General features: G+C 46.7%; 1 protein-coding gene across 2 annotated transcripts in view; it reads left to right on the top strand.

Annotated features, from left to right (window-relative positions):
* Positions 1-17,584, top strand: part of ITGA10 (integrin subunit alpha 10) — a 285,816-nt gene that overhangs the window by 172,791 nt on the left and 95,441 nt on the right. The window lies entirely within an intron of this gene.

The following is a 17,584-nucleotide window of genomic DNA, read 5'->3' as shown; positions in this document are numbered from 1 at the left end:
CCGGACAAGGACAAAGTCACAGGTTCATGCCAATCATGATGGAGAGCGGGCTAGATGCAGGGACCAGGTTAGGACTGCTGAAAAAGTACCTTAAATCCGGTTTGCGGAGCATTCCAAAGTCCTGCGTCAAGGATGCGTTTCGCAGCAGTGGCTGCAAGGTCCTGCATTGAGGAGGTGTTGCAAAGCGGTGCTTCCGAGGAGTTGTGGGGCTGCGATTAGAGGTCAATGGACAAGGATGCATCACGCAGAGCTGGTTCTGCGGAGCTCCGGGGCTGCGATGTTAGGGCCTGCATCGAGGATGCCTTGGGCAGCAGCAGTTCCAAGGCGCTGAGGAGTCCTATGTCAGCAGATGTGTTGTGCTGCAATTCCAATGCAAGGCTGTGAGATGATGCATCATGGTGCATCAATTCTGCTCGGACCACAGGTTGGGCTGGTAGAGCACCTTCAGGCCCACTTCCAAGGATACAAGACAGGGATGGCACCGCTTGGGGGCAAGACTCACAGCAGACAGAATCCCGGTGCTGGCTTCAAGGTGGTTGGTGGCTTTTCTGTCCCTGAGTATCTGATCAGGCAACTAGCCCTTGGAATCCCTCTGATGGTCCTGTGTTCAAGATAATACAGGTCCAGTCCTTCCCACTCAGGCAGCAGGGCAACAGAACAGCAGAGTAGCAGTACTCCTTGCAGAGCAGCACAGCACTCCTTCTGAGTTTTCTACAGATCCAAAGGTGTACCGAAAAGATGGGCCTGAGGGTGCAATATTTATATCTGGGGCCCCCTTTGAAGTAGAAGGTTCTGGAGGTTTCCACCCCCAGAAGTGCTTGGAATTTCATGCCTAAGGTCACAAAAGACTAGTGTCAAACTCTCTGTGAGAGTGATCAGGCAGAGCCTTTGTATTGTGCAAGTGTGGTAGATGACAGCTCCTCGCTCTCATCGAGTCAGAGATGGCCCATCCTGCCAACACTTACCTCCAGTTGTCTCACTGTCTGGGAGCAATACACAAAGAACAACTTCCTGCTACATGTAGTCAATTGACCCAGGATACAGGCTCCAGGCGCCATATGCACATTTTCGGAATTGTGACTTAAAATCCAACTTTACCCTTAAAGATGATTCTAATTCACAATTCCGTATACAACAAACTCGAAAATCCTATCCCAATTCAGAGCTATCACGTAATAAATGTAAGAAGAATACTCAATGCTATTCGATGGGAAAGGTAGGTCTTGAAGTAGTAAAAAACAAAATTAAGAGTTTTTCACTACCAGGATATATAAAGGTTAAAAGTGTATGTCCAGCTTTTTAAATAAACTGCACCTTTCCTATGGGCTGTTTAGGGCCTACTCTAGGGGTGAGTCATATGTATTGAAAAGGAAGGTTTAGGCCTGGGAAAAGGTTTATTTTGCCAGGTCAAAAAGGCAGTTTAAAACTGCACACACGGGCTGAAATGGCTGGCCTGAAACGGGTTAAAGGGCTATTTAAGTGGGTGGCCAAATAAGTGCTGCAGGTCCAGTAATAGCATTTAATTTACAGTTAGTAGTACCACTTTACTAAGGACTTGAAAGTAAATGAAATGTGCCAATTGGGTGTAAGCCAATGTTACCATGTTTAAAGGAGAGAACACAAGCACTTTAGCATGGTTAGAAGTGGTAAAGTGGGCCAAATAGAAACTGGTGCCTAACATGCACACAGGCATACTGTTGGAAATCGCCCTTTCTGCAGAGTAATCCCCAAACTCTTTGCCCTTCTCCTCCTATTCTTCTTACCCTCTTTTTGTTGGCTTTAGGACTCTGGGCACTTTCCTACTGCTAATCAGTGCTAAAGTGCACATGTGTTCTACCATAGAACTTGGTATAAATGGCGTATTGAATTTACCTGTATGTCTCTTGTAAGGTGGCATACCATATGTCCAGGTCCTGTAAATTGCATGCTACTAGTGGGCCTGCAGTGCAGATTGCTCCACCCACAGATGTAGCCTTCACTGTGAAAAGGGCATTTTTTCAAAATATTGTACCAACCAAAAAACCTGCAGAACAGAACGTATAGGTTTTTTTCCAGGTTCTGACTCAGTTCCATTCCTTGACTTCTTTTCAATGGGTAACTCAGTTCTCCGATTTGGCTTTGATTTTAAGCTCTTGCCTACCAGACAATGCAAGTTGTCTGGTTGCAAAAGGCTTGTTGTGGGCACACCAAGAACTTCCAGGGGCTTATAGCTAGCCCATTGTTTACCATTAGTTATTTTTATTGGCACCTTCATTTGCCTGTTTCATATTCAATAGTTTTCTTGTCCCAGCTTGTCCATCTTGAGTTTGTTCCACCCCTGGAGCGTAGCCTTTTTACCATCTCCATGATTGTCTGGATTCTATCCTTCTACTGCTCAATGTTTAAGGAACTTTTGTTTCTTTTTGGTAAAGCACTCCATTAGAGTGCACAAGCTTTCTCCTTCTTTGCTCCCAAATCCCCAGCCTTGGACTCTGTGTTTCTTCCTTGCGCACTTCTTCCTCACCACCCACTGTGCTTCATATTGTTCTCACTCTTGTGTGCTTCTCCCTCACTTCCCATGTTGCATTCGCTTTCCTGTGCTTATTGCTCTTTCGTGTGCTTCTCTCCCCCACCCTCATGTTCTCTGAAGCGTGGTGTTGTCTTCTCTACATCTGTAATTTTCCACCCACCCCTGTGTTGCTCTCTTTCTCATACAATGCCTTTCCCTATCCACACTCTCACTTGTAAACCAATAAACCCTGCGTACTTTGCTTATGTTGTTGTTGTTATTTTTTTCATTTGTGTATTTTGCACACAGAATCATATTTTTTTTAATTTATAGATCCAAGGAGTGTCCACCATCCTAGATAAGTAAATAAAAAATTAAAGAAATTAGCGACCATATCATTCTTTTGTGCACATGCACATACGTCACACACGAGCACGCCAATGGAATGAGACAACTGCCAGGAGCAGTTGTGTCATTTTACTTTTTTTTTATTTTAATTTAATTATGCTGCACGGTTTCGGCAAAAGCCCTATGATGTGGAGCAATCAAGACACAGTGAAAAGGCCAGTACGTTTGAAAGGCACCACCAATTAGCTTTGCCAATGCTTGTTAGTACTGTCATACTTCCAGCCAGCAGTATAAGGCATGTCACATGCTCACCCTCTGTTCCGGATGGTGTACTAAAGAGCTTCTCAAAACACCGACCACTGAGTGCACCCAGGTAAAGACAAACTAACGCTACCCAACTCCTTTTTCACTTTATTTCATGGTGTTGTGACAACACTGTGATAGAACTGATAAATAATGACAGTAGATGTGTATAGACCCATGTCCAAAGACAAATCCTCTGAACTTGTCACATCTACAAGCCTGTTTGGATTGATTTGCTGTACCCTTTTGATCATGTGGATTTTCCCAGACCATCAGATTTCAGCTTCCCGTCTGACTTCCAGCTGCCCCACTCGGAGCTTTCAATGCGGCAGCTCAGCATGTATTGTGGATATGGATGTCTATACACATTTGCCTGGCAACTCCACAGTTCCCTTCCACTCTTTTGTTCCATAACTACGGTTTGCCTGAAAGATGTTCATTCCTGTGGATGAAGTTCTGTAGATGGAAAGGCAGGTGCAAAACTTCAAAGTGAGCTCCAAGTAAAACATCAGAGTTCGGGGTAAGAGTAGTAGGGGATGAGGATAGCAAAACAGTTATTGAAACATTCCCAAGGGTTCTCTGGGCACAGCACTAGAGTGTCATACATGTTTCTTGGTTGCCTCACAAACATGTCCCTGTTGCTGAAACTATCTCACCTTTCAAGGCTAATTTGAAGGATTGTCAAAAGGGAGTCAGGTGGTTGTAGGGAAGGCTTGTCCAACATCGCACTGTAGAGGGAAGATCCATACCATCCACTCAAGGCAGGAAAAATAAGTGCAAAGACAATGGGCACGGGGGTTTATGGTAGAAGAGTTATAGTCTCCCAGGTGACAAGGGGAGAAGAGCAACTAGTGGAGTTCATCTCACGTGCTTGTAGCTAGTTGATGTGTGAAATATTCTGAAACAGATCAGGATGTATCAGCATTGTTGGAAATTGTTGTCTTGCGTGGTGTGCCCCTGGATTTTTGACTTGACTGTTTTTGCTGGCTGTAACATTCTGTGCACTTTACCCCTGCTACCCAGAGGTAAAGTGTCTGTGCTCCCAATTTCAACGTGATGAAATTTGTGTAGCCCTAACTGTCAAATTCACATTCAATAGTTCTGTACAGATCGCCAAAAGGCGCTGCTTCAACCTCCGTGTTTCCACACCAAAATCTGGAAAATGCAGGGCATTTTGCCATTCACCGGCAGTTCTTCCTTCAGCATTCCTCACTTCTCTTGCATCTCCAGATCAGGATGCACTTCCACAATTGTGCTACTGTTGGCTTCAGTGGGCAAATTGGGCAATCTAAAGATGAATGTGAAAGCTTTATTAACCAAAGCAGGACACGGATCATCAAGAGTGGACAAATATTTCACAAAAAAGGAGCTCGTCACCTCTGTCACACGTCACCTGCAGCAATAAGAGGCAATACCCAGATCCTCCTGTATACCACGCTTCATGCATTCCACCACTTTGATCTTGTTGTCCAACATTCTCTTGGCATTTGAAGAAACATGTTGAAAGAATGATAGAATCTGCTCCTTAATGTATGAGCATGCGTCGAGTGTAGGAGTGTAGGAAGTGTGATAAGTGTAGTGTGTGGAGTGCTGTGGGGGCCAGCAATAAAGGAAGTGGGCACACACCTTTGTAGTTATGGGCAGAAGACTTTAAGCGGTCTCGCAAGCTTTCACTTATACCCTCGGGGTGTGCCCGGGCTCCAAGGGTTGTGTGTTTGTCTGCAGGCATCAAGGGTTTTTCCGTAGTGGCCAAATGGCTCACTACATCTCCCCCAACTTCAATTCATTTCACCAGTTTCATCCTTATGGTGCCTAAGCACAACTGTATACACAAAGGCCCTCATTATGACTTCAGCAGTCTCGAAAAAAGACTGCCGAAGCCGCGCGCGCCACAATCCCGCCAGTGCCGGCGGTATGCGTGGCACCCTATTTTGACATTTCAGCTGGGGCCAGTGGAAAAGTCACATCAACATTGAAGCCGGCTCAAAATAGAGCCAGCGGCAATGTTGATGTGCAGCGGGTGCAGTAGCACCCGTCGTGCATTTCACTGCCCGAAATTCGGGAAGTGAAATACGCGATGTGGGTGTGCCCGGGGGGCCCCTGTACTGCCCAAGCCAAGTGCATGGGCAGGGCAGGGGACCCCAGGGGCCCCCCAAATCCCCCTTACTGCCAGCCTTTCCATGGCAGTGTTTACCGCCATGGACAGGCTGGCGGTTGGGGATTATGGCCGTTTGGCGGTATAGTGGAGGGGCCGGCAGTATGGCCGTGGCTAATGTCATAATACACTGGAGGAACACTGCCAGCCTGTTGGCGGTGTTACCGCCAGTGTTCCGCGGGCCACCAGGGTCGTAATGACCCCCAAAGTCTTTGGCTGTGTGCTGGGTTTGGCCTCAGGTCATACTCCTGGCTCCAAACAAGGCCATTGCATACTTCGGGCTCTGCCAAAGTCAGCAACACGGGCCGGGATGCTAGGCTGCCACAGTTTCTGATACTCCCTCTCAACTAGATCTGACCAGGGTTGAGAGCCTCAGGTTCATAGGTTATAGGCGTCCCCGGATCTGCTCCATCATCTTCTTTGCTGGGTTATGCTGTGGTATTACTGCTTACTTGCTTAAACCAGGAGATGTTCCTTGTCATAGTCTCTCCCCCTCGATGAGCCATCACAATGGTTCCTTGGACCCCCATTACCAGCCACACACCCGGCTAATAAGAATTTCCATCCTAGCCGATGGGCCCATATCAGCACTCGAGCGACTGGCTGTAGGTGGTGACTGTAGGCCCTCCGCCTCCAGCTTGCATGCTCATTGGCTCGCATTCGCCACCTCCGGGCGCTATCAGGATCGTAGTCCAAGGGTACTCAATCTGGGTGTGTGTGAATGAGGTCTTGCCAGCGTCCCTTCGACCACAATGCCCACTGCGTGCTCCTCGTTGTACCATGAGGGGTACTGTGGTACTCCATGAAGAATTTGTTAAGGCTGGTGTCTAAATCTGACTTTCCTTGGACAGCTATCTGTAGCATCTAATTCACAGTACGTATGAAGAGTTCAACGTCTCCATTAGCCTGCAGTCCATGGGGGTTATATGCCTATGCCAGTTGTTTAGGTCATTTAAGAATTATTTTTTTTTTTAATTCAGCCTCTTGGAAGGACGGGTCGTTGACAGTCCGAATTTCTTTTGGGATCCCAAATAGCGCTAATATATTTTCCTGCCTGGGGCAACTTAGTGGAATGCTGTTGATTTGATGTCCTCCACAACATGGTATTTGGAATGGCAGTCCACTATTAATAGTGTAGTTCACCCGTCTGCGAAGCTCCCAAAGTCTAGACTGACCTTTTCCCATGGGGCATTGCATCGTTCTTCAGTTTCTACTAAAGCAGGACTCAATGGACCCCAAGTCATCTGACAACCCATGCACCGTTTTATCAGGTTGTCTATAGTCCCTTTCAGGCCAGGGAACAACACCTCCTCTCTGAGACAGCATTTCATCTTGGCTACCCTTTGGTGCACGCTTTGGGCTAGCTCAGAAATTCCCTGAGTTAAAGCTGTGGGTATTACCAGATAATGTCCTCTAAACACTGTGCCATCAGGTGTCGTGCTCAGCTCATGCTTCACCCTCCATGGTTGTGGGAGCACTCTTTCTTAGGGCCAGCTCACTGGTTGTCACCCTTAGGAATATTCTCAGGGTGATGTTGACATTCTGAAGGGTCATTTCCTCTGCTGTGGCACAGCTTATTTCTTGCAGGGTTATCACTCTTGGACAAGCTCCCAGGCTTACCAGCTTCAGGTATACCTCCACCTGCATGTCATCGTCTATGTTGGGAGTTTCCACCAGCACAGGGTGACGTAAAAGAAAATCTGCTGGGTTTCTCGATCCTGGCCTGTACGCCACCTCTAGCTGATATTGTTGAAGTTGTGTGGCCCAGTGTTCGATGCAAGGTTGAGAGTGCGGCAAAGTACTCTTGAACAGAGACACCAATGGTTCGTGGTCTGTGATAATGTCGAATGGCTGCCAGAACAGGTACAGGTGGAAGTGACCCCAGCCCATTTGATGGCGAGGGCTTCTCTCTCTCTATTTGAGCATACCTCACTTCTGTTGGACTTAGTGCCCAGCTGGCGATCGTGAGAGATGCCTACTTCCCTGTCTCGGTTTCCTTCATCAGTACTGCTTCTAGGCCCAGGGGGCTGGCATTGACGATCAGTTTGGTCAGTGTTGTTGGATCAAAGTAGGCTTTTATGGAGGTGTCAGGTAGTGTGTGCATAACTTTTTTTAAAGACTGCCTTTTTAGGGCCCCTGGTCCACCTCATATCTGCTTTTGTCAACATTCAGAGGGGCTCTGCAATCGTTGTCAGGTTCGAGATGAAACAGCCACAATGGGTTGCCATTCCTAGGAAGCTGCACACCTCTGTGGTACAAGCCTGTCGGTTTGCCTGAGACTTGCGCATGTCAATCTGGATGCCGCCCTTTGTGAACACAAACCAAAAGAATTTGATTTTTTTCTTCCAAAAAGGAATATTTTTCACAGAGGAGGGTTAACCCACATTCACTAAGGTGTTTCATTGCCACCCTGAGGCGGCCATGATGATCCTCTATTGTCATGGAGTATATGAGGATGTCATCACTTTTGTTCATCATAGCCTTTAATCTGGATAGAGTTTATTGTATGGTGTTCTGGAATACCTCAGCTGCTGAAGAGATTCTGAAAATCAGATGTTTGTACCTCCTCAGGCCCAGGTGGGTGGAGAATGTGGTGATGTACTTCCTGTCTTTGGCTATTTGCATTGGTGGTACCCCAAGATTAGGTTGAGTTTGGAGAACGACTGTGCTCTGTTGAGGTCCGTTATTAAGTCATCCATTATTGGTCTGGTGTGCCTTTCTCTCTGCATGGTCATTTTGAGGAGGCACATGTCAATACACAGCCACATATTGCCAGGTTGCTTAATTTGTTTGGTGATCACTATTGGGGAGACTCAAGGGGATGCTCCTGACATCTTCTCAGTGACATTGAGTCATTCAAGATTGTCCAATTCCTTTTCCTCTAGGGGCTGTAGGTGGAATGGTATTCTGTTATGATGCAGGGACGATAGTGTTGATGTGCAGTTGTATTGGGGCCCCCTTGAGGCACCCGAATCCTTGAAATAGGCGGGAAAAGTCTCCTAATATGTGGTCCTCTTAATTTGCTGGACATTCCGTGCAAAGAACACAAGTTCTAGATCTTCACCTGTGTGACATCATACAAGGGTTTTTGCCACTCCTTTCATGACATGGAACACCACTGTGACTCTTTACCATTGCTTTGCTCTGACATGTTGATAGTGTAGAGTAGTGGGAGCAGGGCCTGGCCTCTGTAAGTGTGTATCTTCGTGGTTTAGGGTGACCGAGCCAGATTAGGCTACAGGACGACACACTGATATCTGTTCATCAAGTTTATGGACACCCTCATGTCTATTAAAGCTTTTTTTGTCATTTCTGCCACTGTTATTTCTGAGATTGGCTGAGGTTGACAGCTTTTCTTCATGTGCACAGTGAATGAAACCAGGAAGATTTCCTACTTGTTCTCGGACTTCATGTCGTCTCAAAAGCTAATAGTCCCTGAATGTCGCAGGTCCTGCTGCTGCTGTTTAACCTCGCCCAGTGTGAGGTGCCTGAATGCCCTCATGGGTAGTGTCTGTCCTCTGGGAATGCGGCTTTGCGGCCAACTCCTTCGGACCTTGAGGCTGTGGTTCAGTTTTCCTCAGGAGGAGCATGTTTCTCCCCATGCTGGGCAGTTGTTTGGGGGGGGGATGTATTCCTCCATCTGCAGTTTCAGCAGTGTTCTCCAGATGGTTGTTCACTAGAGTGCCTTCTCACATTCTTTAGTCTTGTTCTCAACATCGACAGTCTCTGTTTTTATAGTGCGTGGAAGGTGAGGTCGCTGGTCACTGGGTGTGTGAGAGAGTACTGAGTCCACTTCGGCTGCCAGCACTGCCAATAGGTTGTGGGATCAGGCAAGGATGAGAATGTCCCCCAGGCTGATCAGACTCCTGAGCATCTTCGACCTGCACCTCTGGATGAGCTGAGCATGCACCTCCTTTGGTTGGTCGTCAGCAGTGCAGGTGCTGGCTGATGTGCAGAGTCGGTCATAGAATGTGTTGATGGACTCCCATTCCCGCACGTGCGCCTGCCTTAGCTAGAACCGTTCAAAGTCTGGGTTGAGCTGGGGGTCAAAGTGGGTATTGAGGGCTTTCATTGCTGCGTCATAGTCGTCATATGCCCCAGTCACTGGAACTTGCTCAAACAATTTGTTGATCTCCTCCCTTGCACAGTGGAGCAGCAGGGATCTTTTTACAGCGACGTCTGTCTTGTGTCCCTCAAATAGTTCTCCAGTCAGTGCAACCAGGTTTTCCAATGAGGCGCGGCAGTAGCTGGGTCGGGGAGCTCACTGAATGGTAGTAGGGCTGTGACTGGGGCATGAGGGTGGCCCTAGCTATAAAAGCCATTGGGGGGGCGTTGCCACACGCTGCATAGAAGAGTCATCACCAAACATTGTTGGGGGGGGGTTCCGGAAGTTCTCTGGGATTGCCTGAAACCACATAGTCTGCAGACATGATGGAGGGCAAGAGATGCAGTTGGACCCAGGAGAGCAGCTTGGGAGTAGCTCTGGCAAACTTGGCGCTGGATGGTGTGTTGGGGCCCACCTGCAGTGTGAAAGAGGAGCAGGTGCTGGGGGGAAGCTCATTCACAGCACGAGGCCCGCGGTCCAGAATGGTGGCTGAGAAGGGTGCAGAACATGGCCCGATCTGGGGAGCAGTGATAGCCGGGCCTGGCGAGGAAGGCCGAAGCACCTTGAGGCCAGCAGTGGCCTCATAGGTGTGCGAGGCTGCAGGCTCTCGCCAGGACGTGGCACAGGGCAGGCCATTTTCAAGACTGAGACACTTCAAGGCCAGCAGGGGTGCCGCAGGAGTGCAAGGCTGAAGGCGCTTGCAGACGGGCGTGGCCGCGGAGGGGGCCGCCATCAAGGGCCATGGAGCAAGGGAACGCTTGAGCTTGGAGTAGCGTGGAGGCAGTGCGGCTTCCGAGTTGGTGGGACTGGCAGTCGCACGGTAAGCCACCACCCTCGTCGTCACTGTAGTGTGTGCAGTACGTCATCACCCAGGCCGCGGGGCCTTACAATAACGGAAGCGTGCACACACCTTTATAGTTATGGGCCGAAGAACTTGAGAGGTCTTGTGCCCTTTTATTTATACCCCTGGACCTCGATTGGCTCAGAGAGTTCCATGCATGCGTGCACCTCTCACCTGTCTCATAGTGGATGCTGTACGTCAGTATCCTGCGGTGATGCCAGGCGGTATTCACAGTTGTGGACTACGGTTGTTATTCCAGTTTGTGAACCGTGGGGCCTTACGTAGAATACATAGCATGGGATATGATCAAGGTAATTGAGCTCTTTTGTTTCCCATGCTCAACTGTCACTTCCACTGCACACTGTTAGTGACAGAATCTACAGTCAAAAGGGATCTTGCTACAGCAATCGTATTCTTATCGGCAGGGTTGTTTCTCCTATATTCTGGTTTCACCTTGACGGCGGTTGTGAACGAATAGACACGGCCACTAAAGAGGATGCACAGGAGTTTGGCGCCCTGGGCAAAATGCAATCTTTCCACCCCATACAATAACAATGGGGCCACACATAATGCTTCCAGGAGAAATCTGCCTCCCGTTTAGCTGGTGGCGTTAAAGTGCCTGTTTTGTATTGCCTAATATTGCTCAGAACTTGCAGCCAGTCACTTGAGCACCGCAGACAGATGCGCAGTTCACATGGGATATTCCTTCTTGTAGTACAAACCATTTAGCCCAAGTAGCTTTATGTCCGGTATGGCGCGTCTCTCTCTCTCTCTCTCTCTCTCTCTCTCTCTCTCTCTCTCTCTCTCTCTCTCTCTCTCTCTCTCTCCCTCTCCCTCTCCCTCTCCCTCTCCCTCTCCCTCTCCCTCTCCCTCTCCCTCTCCCTCTCCCTCTCTCTCTCTCTCTCTCTCTCTCTCTCTCTCTCTCTCTCCCTCTCCCTCTCTCTCTCTCTCTCTCTCCCCCTCTCTCTCCCTCTCTCTCTCCCCCTCTCTCTCCCCCTCTCTCTCTTAAAAGTCGTAAAAATGGCTATCTTACAAATCACCCCCACCCAAAATTTTACTGACTAAGCTACGCCCCTGCCTGCACTTATTAAATTGGATATATAATGTTAAGGTGTTCAAAAATTGATAAAAAGAGGTGATGAAAAATGTCAAACAAATACCATTAAAACTGGAAACCCTAGTGATAATATTTAACCTCACAAGAAATGTATCAACAGCAACAGCCCTCCTTGGCTGGTCTATGCCTGCCCTGCAATCACAATATATTTTAACTAAAGCAATGTTCAATATAAGTGCAATTCCCGCTCTTAGGGACACATAAGCAAAGCCTGGAGCGTTCCGAAGAATGAAATGTGCAGCAGGTTTCTTTTAGCGTTCTCTGCTGCCATCTGGAGTTTACATGAGCAGATTAGAAAAAGCCCCAATTCCATCTTTAAGTGCTTGTAAACAAACAATTTTGCAATGAAAATGATGTATGTGACGGGTACGAATCTTTCTTTGTAGTGAGCTAGTATTGTACTTTTTTGTGATGAGCCCGTCGGTAGGAATTCGGAGCAACGTACCTGATTTCTATCTTGTGTTTTCTTTTTTTTTTTTTTTGTCAAATGGAAAGGCGAATTGGGAGCTTGCTGAATCCCTGCGTGATGAACTGAAGGCGAAGTCAGCTGGGTTCGTGAAATGCAGGGCGAGGTGGGGTGCTCCCATTTTTCCCAAGCCCAATGTATATATGTGTGATATGGAAGACTCAGGGGACCCTTGTTCTTCCAGGAGTCACTTGGTAATTTTTGTCTGCTAAGTGTTTGGGTGCGCATTGAGAAAGGAATACGATGCAACTTTAAAAATAAATGGACATTTTGAATTGGCTATTTGAAGAGTGAGTTTGAACGGTCATGGTGAACGAGGTAAAAATGTTTCAAAAGTGGGATGCGAGATTTAAATTACACACTTGCACAAAACCTCCAAATGCACCCCGAGTAAGCAGACTCCCACCCTAATTGGTAGGTTTAACAAACAAATGAGCACTGAGCCATCTGGAAGTTAGAAAAGAGCTGGCACTTGTTGTTCACTTTGTGACTGCAGGATCCTGCGAGTCATGTGTTTCAAGTTATTTAAAGAATGTTGGTTTTGAACCGCTTGCCCTCAGGGGTGTAGCTATCAATAGTGCGGCAGGTGCAGCTCCACCAGGGCTGGGAGTTGTCCTCGGACCCTATAATATGGATGCATCTGACAGTAAACTGGGAGCAAGGGGCCATTTTCTTTTGCTTGCATGAGAGCCAATGATTCACTTGCTTCGCCGCGGTGCGACCTCCCTAGTCCAAGAGTCAGGTGCCTACTTACAAACAGAATGGTAGACGGTTAACGGAGCACAGAAGGCAAGTCCTAAAATAATCACATTTACATGGGTCTCCTGGGGAGTGTCCCAGTCGTCAGCCCCCTGATGTCCCAAGGAGTGGCTTATAGCTGTGGGAGTGATGCTGAACTGAAGGAAACGATGGAGCCTCTACAGGGACTTGGGACCCGACATCTCCGCTCCGCCGACCTCGCCCTCGCAACTGTCCTATGCATCCACAGAACTACAACCGGCGGCAGATCATTCTTGCACCTCACCGCCAAGAAGTGGAACACTCTTCCCACCCACCTGCGTCAGACCAAGGACCTCCTTACCTTCAGGAGACTTCTCAAGACCTGGCTGTTCAAGCAGTAGCAGCCCCCCACCCCCCTCCTAGCACCTTGAGACCCTCACGGGTGAGTAGTGTGCTTTACAAATTCCTTGATTGATTGATTGACTTAAATAAAGGCCCTCACCAAAGCCTTCATTTTTGCCCCAGTAGGCGCTGTATAGTGGTATGTACATGGAAATTCCCACAGTGCGAATTGGGGTGGCCAGGAAGCACAGGACATGTGAGAGGTGATACAGCAGGAGTAAGGAGGCAGAAGTAAATAGTAAAACAAGATAATGTGGCATAATTCGGGTTGCTGCAATATCAAAACAGTGCCCAGGAAATTAGCAGGAGGAGTATGTTGTCAGAGAGAACACCAGCGCGATCCCTCAGTAGCAAATGAACAGTCCATAGCTTTTAAGCATCACTGGTTGATGTCAGATCTAGGCACTACACCAAACAGTACCCCTTTGGCATGTCAATTACTCTCCTGCAGTAGCCATCAATTTTTGAAGTAAGACCCGGATTTTATATGAAAATTGGTGACCAGATCACAGTTGTCAGCTTTGTTCTTGAGCCATTCTTACCAATGTGCCACGCGTCTAAGAGCTGGAAGTAGAGGGAAGAGCGTCAGAAACGTTGCTGAGTTAAAAGAAAATGGGGCAAAATGAGTATTCTGTAAAATCTTCTGAAGACTGTGGAATTTTCACTCACAAATGGAGAGAAAACTTATCTGAAATTAACAAACTCCTTACACCCAGATATCGCTTCAGAATAAGTTGCAGTGAAGATCGCAGAAGAGAAACTGGAAGGGCTGCCAAGTGAAGTTCGGGAATCGGAGCAGGAGTAGAAAATATTTTGTGCAGAGCTCAAAAGCAGAAGAGTCTTGTGGCCATGATGGAGAACAACCTGCAGGAAATGGCCTCCTTCAGATAATGTGTGGTTGGGGACATCACTAATCTGAGGCATTAATTGAACTCTTGGATACCATAGAGAGGAGACATTCATCAGGGTCCATGGGTTCCACCACAGATTCAGGCGACAGAGATGACTGATGCAGTGGTAGGTCTTGTAAAGTAAGCAGAGTCAACACTGCACCTGCTTACACCTGTATGTAGACTTTCAACAAAGAAGCCCAAAGACCAGTGTCATTGCTGACGGAACTGTGATGTTGGCCTTGAAGGCAACAGATGGAGGAAAAGGGACCTCCAGTGACGTAGCAGCGTGCCATGGGTCCTATTCCTTGCAAGGAAAAAAGGTCCCCGGACCACTAGTTGGATACTAAAATTCCATAATAGTTGAGGTTTGTTGGGCTCCTGCTGTCTCTTGTCCCCTGTGCAACTGCATCTGCCGCCCATGAGCAATATCCATAAAGAAAGTGGTGAAATTCTAGGATGCTAGGCTCCTGCTGTCCTCTGATTTGAACCATAACACATTGTTCAAGTACTGGGCCTTCTGGGCACGAGAGAAAGAAATCGCTGCATTGTGGCTCATGGTGTCTGTTGGCTCACCTTGGAGAAGTGCAGAAAGCAATGTCTTTACACAGGCTTACTCCCCAGACCTTCCATACCTTGAACATGTATCTAAATTTTAAATTGTATATATGACATTCTGTAATGTATATCAAGTTTCATACAACCCTTGCAAACATATACATTATATGAGCGTCCACCTTCAGTTGGAAGTTAAGTAATGATGTACATTAAGTTGGCTGTAAACAAAGCCGCTTTAATGTAATGATCAGTAGTGTAACGTCACTTGAGGGGCCCCTCCTGCAAAGTACATGGAGGCCCCCCTCCATACTCACTCCGGAGATCTCAAACCAGGGTACTGTGCTGATGGGGCCCTCTGGAGTTTGGGCTCCACCTGCACAGCACAGGCTGAGGGGCCCTTTGTTATGCCACTGGTAATGAGCCCTCAGGCAGAAAAGTATTTGGAAATTGAGCCACAGTAAGGCGGATGGTGGATCCTCACGCAGTAGTTTGAGGTCAGCAAGAAGCTTGATAACATGCTTCGCTTCACTTGGAGCTTTTTCAAGGCTCATGGTGTAGAACGAGGGATGTAGGTAAGATATTTAATGGCATAAGTATACAACGCTTCAATCAGTAGCAGTATATTCTCTAGAATACACTTCTTGTTGTGATTTTGTTAGATCGTTCTTGGATAGAAATTCTATAAGGAGTGATTAAGTGGTCCATAGAAGCACTTAGTCAGAATCATTCAGACTGAGCTTAAAGGGTACTCCGAGTCAGCTCGAGCCAAAGCATGCTTTTGCCGTAGAAACCGCGTTGTTAAACATGGCACGCAACTCACACCAGGCAACATGTTCAACATTTCTATTAAAATAGCTACTTAAGCACCTGCTAAATCATGGTGCTTGGCAAGTGTGGTGCCAGATCATATTAAAATGGAAACAGAAAGGGACCAGACATGACCAACAGTGATCCAGATCCAGCTAGAGTCCTTAAAGGCAATGAAAGAAAGCAAGACGGCTACAGAAAGACTTAGAAAATGTCACCTTTCTGGATTGTCAATCCAATATAGTGGTTACTGCCATGGGTAATGAGCAGCATTTGTTAGTAGATTCTCCTATACCATGACTCACTGTGCCCGCGCCTACCACCTTATCTCTACCTCCTTTCTCTGCATATGATGCAAGCCCCGCCCACTCCTTCACATCATCTGTTTTTTGTTGTCAGGCTTAAAAGCATAGCTGTAGCCAGACAATTATGTGACCAGCATTGGCAATGCCAATAGGTCTGGTTTAAACAAATATTGTATGGTAATGTGAAGAATTACAAGTAAATAGCACGAGGATAGATAGAATTTGTGCAAAATCAAAGAATTGCAGAATACTGTTGGTGTTGGTTAAAAAGATCAGGTGGCAGTTGCACTGTCAAGCCAGACCTGAAAACCCATGTAAGTTAATGACTGCCCTCCTCCCAACTGTGCTGCTGCCAGAGAAAAATAACACACCAACTAGTTATTTAAGCCACTTTATTAGCATTCCAATGTCCTGTGTGTGCCTCCGAAAATTCAAGTTTAGGTAACTGGATAAATAAACAAAATAGTCACAGCTGCTAGAAGAAAAACACTTTTTTTGTTGAAAACATGGACTCCTGGCTCTCAACATATGGGCGGAGCCAAAGCTCCTCTCTAGTAATGATCACATAATTGTCTGGTGACCGTAGCGCTGTCAAGCCAGACCATAAAAATCATCAGGAGAAGAGCTTTGACTCTGCCCACATGCTGGAAACCAGGGGTACATGCTTTGGTTGAGCAGAAGGTGTATATGTCCATTAAAAAGTGCTTGACCTCACCACAGCTGTGATCATTTTGTTTATTTAACCAGCTGCCTGAGTTTGAACTTTCAAGGGCACACAGATGATTTTATCTGAAAATTGGTGACTCCATCACAGTTTTCAGCTTTGTTCCTGAGCCATTCTTACCCATGTGCCACACAGTAATGTTACAAGAGTGTCTTAGATAATTAGACAATTAATGCTGCTTTCTTTGGCAGAAGCACAGATGGGAGAAGGGCAGTCATTAACCCATATGGAGTTTCAGGTCTGGCTTCACAGTGCAACTGTCATCTCACCTTTTGCCCTACACCAATGGTATTCAACAGTTCTTTGCTTCCACACAAATACATATCCATTCCCATTCTATCTACTTGCAATGCTTCACTTACATACAGCATACCTTTAAAGACAGACATGATGGCATTGCCAATGCTTGTTCTTTTTTTCCCCTCTCCGCAACCCTTCCTTTAGCTCGGCACTGCTTTTCCCTCACCATACCTGCCCCTTACTGTCCTTACCTGTTTTAATTTGAGCTGTTTTCATTTCTAGTGTCCTTTGCATCCACTTTCCTGTACGAATGTGGCAGACATCAAAGATAGAACTGCAACATGTTGCTTTAAACTTTCTAATGTAAAACATTTTCCTTTTTATCGTTTTAAATGTTTTCCCTTCAAATTGTATTTTTTTAGGAAATGTAAGAAATGTTGTAATTTTTCCTTCTTTTCTAGACTTGTAATTGGATCTCAAGTTCAGAGCATTTTTGAGATGATGATCATATGATTTTCTAAGATAGATATTTTGTTATTTTAGTGATTAACTAAAATACAGATTCACCTGCTTGGTGTCATCATAGTGGTTTTCTCAATTCTAGATGGATCATCACCTAAATGGGGCACAGCTACAGCAGCTGTGCCCTGTGCCATTATAGTGTCCTGATACATAGTGACTCCCAAGAGTGTATATCAATCTAAATGTCTATGTCTACCAGACTACACCGTGTGACCCCTTATTGAAGTTGGTGGTGTCCGGATAGGCTGAAGAGGATGGCAGGATGGGGGCCATTGACAGTGGTTGCAGATGATAATTCAGCAGCCTGAGTGCTGGGGGTTGTAGGCGGAAGGTTGGGCTCTCAGACAACCACAGAAGATTAGCTGGATGGCTCCTGCGATAGGTGGTAATTGATGGATTAAGAACAGGTTGAAGAAGAGCCATCTGAGAAGCAGCAATCAGTAGGATCATTTGACATTAGGATCTAATCAGGATTTGTTGGTAAGTTCCATTTCCTTGTCCATGTCTCTTAAAATTATCTTGTTCATGATCTGGGCCTGTCTCAGAGAGGGCCTGGAGTATATTTCCTTCTCGACAAGGAAACTACAATCAGT

The sequence above is a fragment of the Pleurodeles waltl genome, chromosome 12, assembly GCF_031143425.1.
Source record: "Pleurodeles waltl isolate 20211129_DDA chromosome 12, aPleWal1.hap1.20221129, whole genome shotgun sequence".
NCBI classification, from domain to species: domain Eukaryota; kingdom Metazoa; phylum Chordata; class Amphibia; order Caudata; family Salamandridae; genus Pleurodeles; species Pleurodeles waltl.
The sequence above is the reverse complement of the archived record's forward strand: the minus strand, read 5'-3'. Positions and strand labels throughout refer to the sequence as shown.